Below are 12678 nucleotides of genomic sequence, written 5' to 3'. Positions count from 1 at the left end.
ACAACAGACTTATGCAGTAACCACCCTTATCCTCATTTTACAGTTTGGGAAACTAAAGCACAGAGAAACTAAATAGCACATCTAATACTACACAAATGATGAGCAGCAGAACTAGGATGCGGACTCAGGACTGTCAACGCACACTCTATGTGAATGCTTTATATATAATATATAATATATAATATATAAATATAATATATAATATATAATATATAAATGCCATGTGGGGCTTTTAATATATAATATATAATTGTGTAATATATAAATATATAAAATATAAATATATTATGTAATATATAAATATATAATTATATATAATATATAGATATAATATATAATACATAAAGATATAATATATAAGGATATAATATAAATATACAATATATAATATATAAATCTATAATATATAATATATATTATATTATATAAATGCCATGTGGGGCTTTTAATATATTATATAATATATTATATACTATATAAATATGTAATATATATAAAATATACATTATATATTATATATTTATATATTTATAAATATTTATATAATATATAATATAAAAATATATTATATATTGTATTTTATATAATATATAATATATAATATATTATATAATATATAAATATATAATATATTTTATAATATATAAATATATAAAATATGTAATATAAAATATATTATATAAAAATATATATAAATTTATAATATTTAATATCTAAATATTATATAAATATATTATATATATATATATTTTTAGACAGAATCTCTCTCTGTTGCCCAGGCTGGAGTGCAATGGTGTGATCTTAGCTCACTGCAACCTCTGCCTCCCGAGTTCAAAGGATTTTCCTGCCTCAGTTTCCCAAGCAGCTGGGATGACAGGCACCCATCACCACTCCTGTCACCTACTCAGTGCTTTTTAAACAAGCCCTCGTTCTTGCTACCGGGTCCAACTGATCTTCTGTTTTCATTAAATCAAGAAGACCTGTCCCATGTTACCCCCGGAGTTTCAGCTCTCTACATGTGTCTGTTACAAGTTTAAGTGGACAAAGCCAGTGAGGGGAGCCCAGGAACTCGGTTTAAGCCGCACTTCGACAGTCTGTGAACCTGTTTGACAACTTTCTCCCCTCTCTGCCTCTGTGAATGCCTGTGCACCAACGAAATAGCTACCTCGATCCGCTGTGGTCAGCGTCAGGAAAACAGCAAGAGCCAGCTATGAATCTGTGTCTTCGTCCTCCTTTAAATTTCAGCAATATTTCTGAGAGAGAGAGAGAGGGAGAAAAAAAAAATACTCTTCAGCTCAAAAATTTCCTCTAAATGATAAAAGGAAAACGCCGCCGCTCCCTTTGCACCCTAGATGTGGGGCTGCAGGGCTGCCTGGGCTCTGCTAACAAAAGCACAAAGCGTGAATGGCCTGGTGATGGCTGTTTTTCGCCCTTGGACTGAGAGATGAGATCACGATTTTCACGAAGAGAAGGAACCGCCGCTGCCAGGCCGTTCAGGCTGCCGCTTCCCCTCCCCGCGCGGGTCCCGCATTACATCACTGGTGAGCTCTGGCTTGGGGGTGGGTGGGTGAAAAGGAGGCTTCGCCAGGGACCCAGCCCCAGGGCGAGGAGGATAAACAGAACCACACTGGCGGGGAAGTGGTGTCGAGGAAGAAAAAGAAGGAAAACTCAGGACTCGGTTTTCTGCCACGACCCCGCGTAGGGGGTGGGGGGCTGCTGGGGTGAAAGGCAACATCTTTATAGAGCAGCCGCACCCCAAATCTCCTTCCCGCGCGCCTCCAGGCCGCCCTCAACTCCCAATTTCAAGTCCAGCAAAAACCGATATCCTAATCTGCTAGGAAAGCTGCACTGAGGGGGCCGAGGGGGACTGCAGAGGAGCCCAGGGACGCGCGGGGACCGCGGTGCACGCGCAGGGGGCGGGGGGCGGGGAGGCGAGAGGGGGAGGCGGTCGCTGCTGCGCCCCCGCCTGGCCCAGCCAGCGGTGCCTCCCCCGCCAGGCGACAGCAGTCAGAGGGGGGAGGCAGAAGCGACTCCTCCCCGCCCGGAGCCCAGGCGGCGGTGCAGGGGGAGGAAGGCACCTCACCTTGCCCCCGATGAGGGGCGGATCATGCCATGGCAGCGCCGGCGAGCGACAGCGGCGGCAGCCAGCAGAGCCCGAGCAGCAGCCCCGGGAGCCGGCAGGGAGCTGGGGTCGCCGCGGAGGGAGCCCCGGACTGCGGAGACGCAGGAGCCCGGGACGCAGCGGAGACGGTCTCCGGCCTCGCTCCGCTCGAGGACTACGAGTGCAAAATCTGCTACAACTACTTCGATGCGGACCGGCGCGCGCCCAAGCTGCTGGCGTGCTTGCACACCTTCTGCCAGGAGTGCCTGAGCCAGCTGCAGCTCCGCGCCGCCGCCGCCGCCGCCGCTGCCGCCGCGCCTGAGCGCCCGCCGCGCCCGCCGCCCTGGCTCTGCCCGCCCGGCGCCATCGCGTGCCCGGTGTGCCGCCACCGCACGCCGCTGCCCGACAGCCGCGTGCACGGCCTGCCCAACAACACCAAGCTCGCCGAGGCCTTCCCGCTGGCTTTGCGCGCCGCGCACGACCCGCTGCCCCAGGACCGCCTCCCGCCGCTGCCCGCGCGCCGGCCCGCACCCGCCGCTGCCCCTCAGCCTACCCCGGCCCCGCCACCGCCGCCCTCCCCGGCCCCGCCGCAGCCGCCGCCGCCTGCCGAGGACGCGGCCCCCGGGCCTCGCGCCCGCCCCGGCCTCCGCGCCCCGGGCTCCTACGACAGCTGCCAGAACTGCAAGCGCGCTGCGCTCACCGCCGGCTGCGTGTGCGTGGTCTTCTCCTTCCTCTCCATGGTGGTGCTGCTCTTTACCGGCCTCATCTTCGTCAACCACTACGGCGGCGGGGGACCCCCCGGAGGAGGGGCGCCCCCTGGCGAGGCACCTGCCGCTGGGTCGCCCTCACCCTCGCCCGTGGGGCCCATCTGCCTGTCGGTGGCCAGCATCCTGGCACTCTTCTCAGTCGTTGTCACCTGGGTCATCTGCTGGCTCAAGTATCGGCCCGAGGGTGCGGCCGCGGGCTCGACGGGGGGCAGCGGCGGCGGCGGCCCGAGGGCACGGGCGGCGGCGGGCGGCGCGCGGAGGAGCGACACATAGCCGGGCCGCGCCGCGGACCTGGCGTCTGCACCTCCAGCTCCGCGCGGCGGGAGAAGAGGGGGCCTCTGGCTCTGTGCGCTCGACCTTCTGCGCCCTCTCCCTGCGGCCCTCGGGCTTTCCCGGACTCACACCCTCTCCCTACTCGGCCACTGAGGGGCCTCGGTTTTCTGTCCCTCGGGCTTCTGTCGCCCCTCGCCCTTCGCGCTGGGCCAGAGAGGGAAACTGAACAGGCGGGGATGCTGGTGGGAGGTCTCTTTTGCCCGGACTGTGCAAAACTGACCTCCGCGTTATGCACCACCTTCGTCCTCGTCAGAGTGTGCGGCCATCCCTCCCTAGAGCACAAGGATCTTCAGAGAGGAGGCAAGGGGAGGGGGAGCCCCGCCGCCCCGCCCGAAAGCTGGTGTTCTGGCTGCCAGGACTTGAGAGTTTCTTTAAAGGTGCAGCTGCGCGCGCGCACACGTGCATCTGTGGCGGCTGTGAATGGACTTAAATTGGCCGGAGGAAGAATGAATGGGATGTAAACGTGACAGGAAAAGGGTTTCCTGCTTCGTAGCGGTCCTGGAAAGGGAGAGATCCTGAGCGCTGAGAGTGACGGACACTCCCCGCCCGCACAGCGCTGGCGTGCCGGGAGCGGCTGGAAGAACCCGCGGGCAGCAGCTGGGCGCGATGGGGCAGGTGCACGGCGCGCGTGCGCGCTCGGGGCAGACTCCGAGCGGCGGAGGTGGCGGTGCGCCCAGGGCGGGGGGCCCTGTTGCTCATGGCCGGGTGTTGTCTGGAGCAGAGCCCAGAAGTCTCATCTCCTGGAAGCTTGTGGTTGTTTTATTCACGGTGTTACTGCCAGGAAGTCATTTCATCTTCTGTAACTGGACTCAGGGAGCTTAAAGAGCCTGTTCTCCCTTCTCTCAAAAGTGACTTACTGTTGCCCCCACCTGGAAGATATTGAAAGCTATTCACAGCGAATATAAACTATATTTTCTCCTTTCCCTCGCCTTTTTTTCTTAATTTCATTTAAGATATAATTTATTTTTGAATATATAAATCCGGAAATTTTTGTGCGTTAAGATTTCCAGAAAATTGTTTGATAAGCGGTGACATTAGTCCCATGCCTCGCGTCCAAATACATTTCGAAATTAGGAGCAGAAAATAAAGGCCTGTTGGTAATTGATTCAATATTTTATACTGTGAAATAACTAATGACTTTTAATTATCTGATAAAATATAAACTAGTGCCCAAAGATGAAATCAACTAACTGAAGGTCTTTCTGCCTTTGACTACAAAGATATATATCGTATACATTTATTAGAAAGTATTATATGATTTTGAATTCAACTGTTTGATATTGTTGGAATCACTGAAATGTTCACATACAGTCACATGAGATGAAAAAGAATATATATCTATCTGATTTTGTAACTACAAAGATGAATTACCAGTGTATGTTGCAAGTGGGTTAGATGCCTTTTTCTTAAGAAGGGAAACTGTTCCAAATGTACTTTATATGAAAACATTCCTTATTCCATCTTTTGAAATTTGGAATAAGACAAAGTTTTCATGCTTAAAAATCACAGAAGCTGCTGAAGGTATGCTATTATTCCTCAAGTATTTATGCAAGCTGTCTGCATGATCTCCTGACACTATTCTATTAATTGAACTTGAATCGAGCATTTGTATCTATCATAAGAGTGAAGTAATTTATTGGCCATTGATAAGTGGTTTGACTGCAATGTAGAAACTACCGTATGAAGTGTTTTATGTCTGCATTGTCTTAATAATAAAAACAAGAGGTCTTTATAGAAATATCTATTTTTATGACATTGATTTCATGGTAAACTTGCTCTGTTATTTGTGTGGCACTTCTCTTCCTTAAATACACGTCCCCATCTAAATCCAAATTTCACATTTTTAAATGGGGCGGAGAGAGAAATAACTCACACATTGAAATGTGCTTTGCTAAGATGGGCATTTTGTGGGATTATTTCTAGGAATAATGACCCTGGAAGGCCCAGTGAGATCTGTTGTATTCTGAAGAGAGAAGTAACTTACATATTTACTACCACAACTTCTACTAAAACTAAACTCTGTTGTTAGACTTTGTTCTTGCTTTGTATGAAATGTTTTTAGGTTTCTATTACTAAAAATCACTTTTCAGAGCTTAGTTTTATTTATACCCCCATGTCTTGTGTTTTACTTCTATACTCATTTTTACCTTTTATTCATTCTTTATTTACCTCCATTGCTAAGATTCTGTTTGCACTAAAAACTACTGAGTTGCAGAAGTGCAGCTACACATGTATATATGTATGTATTAGGTATCTGTTTAAAGATATATTGTGTATAAAATATATGAATACTGGTAACAACTTGGCTTTGTGACTGTAACAATGTGTACATGTGTACACACACATGAGTTTTTTATGTGTGCTAAACTGGCAACCTGGAAGTCTGTCTAAAGTTACTATGGGCACCAAGTTTCCTCTTAGAGTTTATTTGTGTTCCAGAGAAGTATGCCAATAATGTAACCTAAAAGATTCCTCATAACTGAGAAATACATTCTTGAATCACCTCAATGGCAACAAAAGCCACATTTTGCTTCTCTTATGAATTACATGCATAAATTTTATGTAATTAAAATTTGAGTTAGAATACTTTTAAGTCAAAGAGACACACTTAGCAGCTCAGTATCTAAACATGGAGAGATATTTTCTGTGGCTTACCAATGCTTTATTGCTAATTTCTGATTGTGTTATCAGGAACTGAGTGGCAGGATATGGTCATGGAAAATATCTGTCTGGTTTCTAGTGGTTATCTGGCATTCAGGTCTCTCTCCCCTCTCTCCATTCAGCAGATTGGATTTAATCATTTATATTCACACGGAAAGACCTGCACACCAGCACCTTAGACAAAGCAGGAGTTTAAGGAGTAATTGTTGAAATAACAAGTGAGTTGTCAGGAGGGCTCCTGGTGAAAATGGAGTATTTTTCTCCCTTCCAGTGGCAAATCTCTTCATCTCGGAAAAGCTTGATTTAATCCTGGACACCTCTTCACCTTATGAGTGAGAACTACCAGTAGAGTCACTACAAAAAGCCAGACCTGGTCTGGTCTTTGTACCTGATTGGAAATTCCTGGTTCCCATGGGCTGCATTATGCCTAGGTTCTGGGGCTACAGGTTAGACTTATCATCATGCTTTCATAGGATCTACATTTCAGGTGAAAGAAACTCATGATGCAGGTGGTGAATTAAACACTCAGCCTCTGAATACAATATGATTTAGTGAACAACATACACATCTAAAAAGCACATTGGATTTGGGGTCAGCATCTGCAGCCAGGAGGTGTAAGCCTGAACATTGGTTCTTTCTTTAGTCAGAAAGGCCATTAAAAATCATTTAACCTCTTTTGAGTCTCAGGTTCCCCATCTATAAAATTAGAGGTGGGGAGTATCAGCGCCCCCTACCTCATGGAGTTGGTGTGAAGATTTGTACACATAAGAGGATAAATTCATGAAAATTATTTGGAAACTAAAGCCCTATATGGACCTAGCTTTTATTTAGGTCTCCAAGTGTCTAATATTACCTCCCCAGAGAGGTCTGCCTTGGCAACTCTATTTCCAGTGGATATCTATCCCAGTTTTACTTTCTTAATGAGATTTACTTTGTATAATATGTGTTATACTGTTTGCAGTAGTCTTACTTATCAGTTGCATTTTTCATCACTCTCCTGCCACCAGAATGTAAAGACATGAACAGGAACTTTGTCTCTCTGGTCATCCATTTGATGCACAAAGCCTTAACCAGTTCTGGGCACGTAGTGAGTGACTGATAAATGTTCTGTTGAGTCTGCTGAAGGAACACTCTGGAATGAATCTTAGGTGACCTGGTTTCCCAAACTTACATTCCCAGACTTACATAACTCCTGAGATCCTGGGAGGCTTAGGTAAACAGTTTCCTTCCTTACTTCATAAGAATTTTTGAAAGGTGAAAAAAATATTTATGTCAAGCACTTTGAGTTTTGAGAAAAATTAACACTATAATAGTGGAACTCTTACATTTTATATTCAGTGATAGGAACTGCTAGAGAAACTAAAGGACATTTGGCCTCCATTTTTTAATCAGTTCTGCATTGTGTGACATTTTAAGGTATCTTTGTGAACATGTCTACATTGTTGCCTCCAAGGCTAGCAGCACCTGCAAAACTGGGAAAAAAGCACATTGCAGTGGAATTTCCAACATGAGAACAAGATCTATTAAATTTCTTACTATTTGTTACTCCCTGTTTTATTAAGTATTCAATCTTTGCCATTTTAATAAATCGTTCTTCATAGAATTGCTAATTCTATGGTCTTAATAACTAAGCAATTTCCTAGTTACTATGATCTTAATAACTAACTAATTCCCCAGTTATTCTGTGATTCAACTCTTACCCTCTTTAATCATTTAATTCCTGTTAGCTAATATTTGTATTTCACGTTTCTGCTATTATACAAAGATAATGAAATTCACATTATGGACAATGAACTGCATGCTTGCTAAATGTGCATTACACTTCTTCCTTTGAAATCATATGTTTTTTATTGTATTTGTTATAGTACAAGTTTGTTTGAGTAGCTAATATTTACTGTAGTATCTATTTCTGAAATGAGTGTTAGAAATGACTGCAGCCAGATCTTAGTTTGAAGTTATATGAATGAAGAAAGTGTAAGAAATTGAATTTATCTTCTGCTAGAGATCTCTTTTGATTTTCCATATAAGATAAGCTTTGTAATGTATATCAGCATTGTTTCCTTCAATCTGTTTTGATTCTAAGTCTTCTATACTCTTATGCAGACTAAAATATGCCAAAGAAAAACCAGTTTGTTTCTGTGATGAATTCACAATAATTTCTGATTATAAAATATACTTGGAGAAGTAAGAATATTCAATGCCTAATTTCCAAGAATATTCCTAGGAGCTGAGGAAGAATGTGAACACTTCCTTTTTTTTTTTTTAAGTTGTCTTTGCATGTAAAATTGGATTATCTTTGGTTTAGAAATACCATACCTCCATGGGGTTGAGTGGGGAATATTGAAGTAGGAAAAGAGTGGAGAAAATATGCAAAAAGTTCTTTTAGCTTTTAATCTTACAGAACATACTACACAATAAACAGAAGAGAGCGTGTTTAATTACTACAAGAATAGAACAATTTTATTTCAACAACTACGATTTCAAGAACTGTGGTAATCTATGGTCCACTCAGCTATCTCATAGCACATAAACCAGTATTCTCCATCATATATAAATAACACATTTGTGTCACTACTGTGTGACTTTAAAAATATTTTGTAGTCAAATTTGAGAGGTAGAGAGCAAATTCTATCTGATGCAAAGTTTGGGGAAGAATTAACTTTCAGTGAGAATTAGTCTTGGCTTGGAAAAACTGGAGGGCCAAGCTTTGCAAGGCAAATGATTTGTCCCTAGAAGCTCATTTCCTATTAAATTCACACATAGCAAATTTATCCACCATGTGAGCTTTATGGAGGTTCCCAACCCTATTAGCACATTAGAATTACCTGGAGAGCTTTAAAAAAAAATTGCAGAAGCACCGTTCCTGCCCCCAGAGACACATATTTAATAGGTCGGGGCGGCGGCGGAGAAGAAGATGCATCGGTATTCTTTTAAAGTCACCCCAAGTGAGACTATGTGCAGCCAAATTTGAGAGCCATTATATTTACCGTAGTTACTGAAAGGCCAAGTCTTCCTAATCTCACTTTAATGAACTAAACACCACCACATGCCCTGTCTTAGAAACCGATTGGGAGATTCTGAGGCAATGGTTGGATTTTGGATTCTGGAAGTGGTCTTGAATCACCAAAGGAGGGTTATTTAATCGTTGCTTCTCTCTCTCTCTCTCTCTCTCTCTCTCTCTCTCTCTCTCTCTCTCTCTCCCCCCCCCCCCCCACACACACACACACACACACGCTCCTGTTGTTACCTTTGCGTTCAAAGGAAGGTTGAGTAAATATTCGCATCCGCATTTGGCTGCTGGGATCTCTTCTCACGTGGGCGGGGTGGCGGTTGCTCCTTCCCCCATCAGCGGGCTTTTCTGTGGGCTTCCCCATCCCCCACAAAATAGGTGCTTTCCAAGTCCCCTGAGTCATCAAAATGCAGTGACAACGAGGGGATTTGAGGACGGATTATGTGGATAATCAGGGAAGTCTCGAGGTTAAATGAACAAAACATCGCCAGTGATAGATGTGGGTGTCATCGCCAGTGACAGCTGAAAGGGGAATCTCAGCTTGTGTGCTGGTCGCTGACAGGTGCCGACGGGCGAGCTGATATAGCGCAGAGTCGTTTTTTAAAATACTCGCCAGGAGAGTTGTTTAAAGGACCCTTTTTAATAGTAGCCATTCAGTGTGTAAATTAATTCCACTCTCTTAGGTGCAGGTATACTGAGTGTGCACAGAGGCCGAGCTTCCGGCAGTCAGTGGGAGGCGGGGGTTACCTCCTTTTCTCTCCTTGTGGGTGCGCACGCCAGCGGTGGCTTCCAGCTGAGCCCAAGGACTCTCACGGGAAGGGCAGAGCCCGCGGGCCGAAGACTGGAGCCCCTGCTTACTCTGCAACCGCGGCCCGCGGCAGCCACTGCCAGTGGGACACCGGGGGTGGGAGGGGCAGAATCCCGCACCCTGGGGCTAGCGGGGTCTTCCTTGCCCCCTGCAGCCTCTCCGGCTGGAAAGGACCCAAGGCCCCCCGAGGTGCCAGGCGCTGAGCCCCTCTCCGTCGGGCCAACGACGCTTTAGGCTGTCCCGTTCGCCCCAGTTCCCAGCTCCATTACAGGTGAATTTAAGATCGAAAAGGCAGAGGAGGGCTCGGGGACAAATCGAAGGCACAAGGACGCTGCCATGAGCCCATTTGTCACGCGTGGAGGGAACCAGCGGCCACACTATCTTGCCAACCCCATCACTCGGCATCCCTTCTGAGTTTGGTTTGCCTTTGGGTGAACCTGGTATTCAGCCTTACCTGTAACGTCCCGGATTTCAGGGGCTGGGGAGTAGGTTATTTACAACCAGATGATGTTTTTAATATTCCTAGATGCCCATGGGCCGCTCCCAGAGCCCGCCCGAAAGCTGCGCGTTCGCATTTATTTGTAAAAATAGCAGAGGTGCCCAAAAAAGTAAATTAAGAAAAAAACAGACGCCGGGTACGGTGCCTGCGCCCTGCGGGGAGTCGCCTTCGTTTAGTCCCAGGTTTCTCCTTCGCTTTTGGCAGCAGGGTTTCGAGAGTCTCAGCCCCGAACGGCTCCCGAAAACCTGCTCCCCGCCGAAAGTCCCCAATTTCCCCTCGGCTTCCAAAGATGCAAAGAGCATCTTGACAAACCGTCTCATTACCCGAGGGCGGGACAGTATGACCTGGACACGAAAGTTGGAGGGGGGACTTGGAAACACCTTAGGAGTCTAGAGGTGCGTTTGTAAATTTCTCCCCAGGGGTCGAACCTGCGTTCTCACGCTCAGGAGCCCAAGACCTGGCCTCCGCAACGACACAGTCCTTATCCCAGACCTTCTACGATGTCTCCATAATCAGACTTGGCGGTCGGGAAGAAGGCGAGGATCGCTGCGGGGCTTGCCGCGGAGTAGGAAGGACTCAGAACGCCGGCAAAGACGCCTCATTCCAAATGCAGAGCAGATCGGCTGTAACACGAAGGCGAGAAGGTTGGAATTCTTACTGTGTATCTTCACCTTTCGCCCGCCGTTGTCCCGACCGAATAAGAGGCTGAAGTGTCTCAAGTTGTTTTCTGCATGGAAATTAGGTTAATAAATTTTCCCCGGGAGGAAAAAAAAAAAAAAGTTGTTTAAAATAAGAAACACTTTAGGCAGGGCACAGTGGCTCACACCTGTAAACCCAACACTTTGGGAGGCCGAGGCCAGACGGTCCTTTGAGGCCAGGAGTTCCAGACCAACCTAGTCAATACAGCGAGATCCCTGTCTCTAACAAAAAATACAAAAATTAGCCGGGCATGGTGGCACATGCCTGTAGTCCCAGCTACCTGGAAGGCTGAGGCGGGAGGATCGCTTGAGCCCAGGAGTTGGAGGCTGCAGTGAGCTGTGATCTGGCCACTGCACTCCAGCCTGGGTGACAAAGCAAGACCCCGTCTCAATCAATCAATCATATAAGCAAGCACTTCAAAGGGGGTTATTGGACGTATTTTAAAAGGGAAATGAGGTGAAGTAAATTTCTAAATTATTTTCAGTCGAGATAAGTTACTTTGGTGTCTCCTGAAGGCATTAAAAGTAACTTTTGTTGACATTTACTTACTGACAGAACAAGGCAAACAATGAAAGATGAAGTATTGGCCGGGCACGGTGGCTCACGCCTGTTATCCCAGCACTTTGGGAGGCCAAGGTGGGCGGATCACCAGGTCAGGAGATCGAGACCATCCTGGCTAACACGGTGAAACCCCGTCTCTACTAAAAAAAAAAAAAAAAAAAATACAAAAAATTAGCCGGGCGAGGTGGCGGCGCCTGTAGTCCCAGCTACTCGGGAGGCTGAGGCAGGAGAATGGCGTAAACCCGGGAGGCGGAGCTTGCAGTGAGCCGAGATGGCGCCACCGCACTTCAGCCTGGGCGACTGAGCAAGACTCTGTCACCAAAAAAAAAAAAAAAAAAAGATGAAGTATTTAGGTAGCTTCCAGACCTCATGCTTTCCGGGGCTGCTCAAAGTAGTTGAAAACCAGTACCTTCTAACGGATCAGGACTGGCAACATAACCTTGTTCTGATTTAAACCCTAACACAGCGGCGGCTTAGCTGTGTGAACTTAGGCAAGTTAATTAACCTCTGTGTACCTCCTTTTTTCATTTTAACTAGATATAACCTAATTGATTTGAGCAGTAAGTAGTTGAATCTTTGTAACACACTGAGAACAATGCCATTATATACTAAGCACTCAATAAACATATACTGTTATGATTCACCATTATCAAGTACTGTTGTCACCACATGTGGATTTCCTTAGTTCCCTTGAGATACCTTATTCAGATTATTTCGATGGGGAACCCTGGCAGCAGGACCAAGAAACAGCAGGCCCTCCAAGCCCTCATGTTGCCAGCCCCAAGACACCAAACATGTCCAAGAAATCTCAAGAAGAGTGTCGTCTGATTCCCAGGACAGAGACTGAGACAGGTGAAAGATTGCTGAGCAGTTTGTAATGCTAGGCAGGGCATAGCGGCATCCTCTTCCCTGATCCCCCCATCCTGGCACTTCAGTGACTTCTACTTTAAAAGGGTTTATTCCAAGTATTTGTTTTATTTATCTTCACCGTTTCTCTTATCTTGCTGCACTTTTGCAAAGTTTGAGCAGGCAAAGTCCAAACTCGATTTACTTTAAAATCTTGGGGGCAAACCAAATAGGATTTTTCTTAAGTCAGTACTAAGTAAGGGTATATGTAATTTGTCTAGCCCATGATAGGATCATAAATATTGCATTTTCCTTTCTAATATCTTTTTCCCTATCTCAACCACCTATATTCTGCTGCCCCAAAATATACAAGAATCTCCCGTATTATGGAAG

This window comes from Theropithecus gelada, chromosome 12 (genome assembly GCF_003255815.1).
Source record: "Theropithecus gelada isolate Dixy chromosome 12, Tgel_1.0, whole genome shotgun sequence".
In the NCBI taxonomy this organism is placed as follows: domain Eukaryota; kingdom Metazoa; phylum Chordata; class Mammalia; order Primates; family Cercopithecidae; genus Theropithecus; species Theropithecus gelada.
Note: the sequence above shows the minus strand (reverse complement) of the source record.